The following is a 1,994-nucleotide window of genomic DNA, read 5'->3' as shown; positions in this document are numbered from 1 at the left end:
TCTGGCTTGAACTTGGGGCAGTCCTTATAACAGATGCTCTCCATTCGAGCTATGTAGTAGAAGAGGCACAACAACGTCAACCCCATTTTAACTTTCCTTCTGTCTGGCAGGACGTTGTTGTCTGCTGCCTCTAAAATCTCGATGGGAACGGACAGGTCTACTCGCATGGACTCTGACAACGTAGCCTCCAATTAATGTCTGCGATCTCTGACTTAGGATGCCTTTCAAATCCATCAAAATATTATATTTGACGTGCAGATGTTGCTATAGATCCAGAAAAACCATGCAACCGTAATATCCGTCGTGTCCCTGCCCGCCATTGTGATGCTTGAGCCTTGTATATGTGCCTCTCAGCTCCTCTTAAGAGTTCATGCCACCCTTCATTTCTCTCTCCATCTGGATAAATACCTGAGAAACAGAGACTACATGCCACCTAGATTTCTTAGATTTATTACCTATTTTTTACCTAGATTTCCATACTCTATGTCCAAGAGAGAGAATAATGAGAGAGCTCCAAAGCTAAACTGACAAAATGTTACCAACTGATCTTTAGAAGCTTTTTTTACAAATGAGGCCTTTAGTTTCTTCATTTTCCATTATTTTCCTTCTTTTTCCTCCCCACATTAAACCTGTGACCTTTCACCTCCTTTTTCTCCTAATTTCCATTGTTTTCATAAATAAATGTGCCCAAAATGTCATTTTTCCTTTCCAAAGTCTTAGCCATTTTGTTTGCCAATTTCCTTAGCCAATCTCCTTAGCCATAAAAATCCAAATGAACACGCCCTATGATGGTTTACCCAACATTCAACTTGAAATAAGTGTCCCATCAACTGTGGTTATTGTTTCTAACTTTTATTAGATGGAATTTTCACCAGGGCTATTACAGAACCCCCCCTTGTGGGCCACTTCCCTCAGTGTTGAATCACACATATACCTCAGAAACCCACTGAAAGGTGACATATTGTTGATGGAGCTTTATAACATAGCTTGATGTAGTATTTACAATGATCACCTTGCCAAGTTCCAACCCACATGACATCATAATAACATGATAACATAACCATATGATAACATAGTAAAATGACAACATAATCATAATGACATGACACCCATACCACTTATTGAAGTTTTATAACATTGCTCATGGCATTATTTACATCCATATACATATGTACATATACCAAAAATAACCAAACATATGCCAATATACCATATCAAAATATATACGAAAACACCATATCAAAACACCTTTGCTTCATCCTGCAAACAAGGAAGGATACATAGCCCACATCTGATCCACCATCTCCCATGTAGCTCTCAAAGTGCTTCTATAGAACTTTAACTTGCTTGATTGCTCGCTTCCAGAGCAGGCGCACATTTTTTTGCAATATACACTAAGGCTTTGGCGGGAATTCTCCATCTAGTTCCACCTACAATACAAACTAGTCAATCACATGATCAACATCCTTAACATACTTCTTAAGAAAATATACATGGAAAACATCATGGAATTTCAGTATTAGAAGAAGTGCAAGTCGATAGGTTACTAGCCCAATCTTCTCAATGATATTGAAGGGTCCATAAAACTGTGGTTCCAGCTTGGCACATGATCCAATATGTAAAGAGATCTTCTTTCGTTTGATGGGCAAGTACACCTATTCCCCATCCTGGAACACCTTGAATAGCCTGCTTCGATATGCATAACTCTTTTTCCTATCCTGTGTTTCCTTTAGATTCTTCTTGATCACTTGCGTTTTTTGTTCCATGTCAGCTAACATATCTCGTCCAATCAACACCCTGTTAACCGGATCACTCCAACTGATAGGAGTATTGCAAATATGCCCGTATAATGCCTTAAACAGGCTCATTCTCAATGATTTTGGATTCTTATTGTTGTATGTGTACTCAACTAAGGGAGCATATTCTTCCCACTTCCGTTGCTGATGCATCACATACATCCTCAACATGTCCTCCAATAACATGTTGACCCTTTC

Source organism: Pinus tabuliformis, chromosome 4_2 (assembly GCF_031772625.1).
Source record: "Pinus tabuliformis cultivar Carrire ecotype Pingquan chromosome 4_2, CPIR1, whole genome shotgun sequence".
NCBI lineage: Eukaryota > Viridiplantae > Streptophyta > Pinopsida > Pinales > Pinaceae > Pinus > Pinus tabuliformis.
This window is presented reverse-complemented; position numbering follows the sequence as displayed.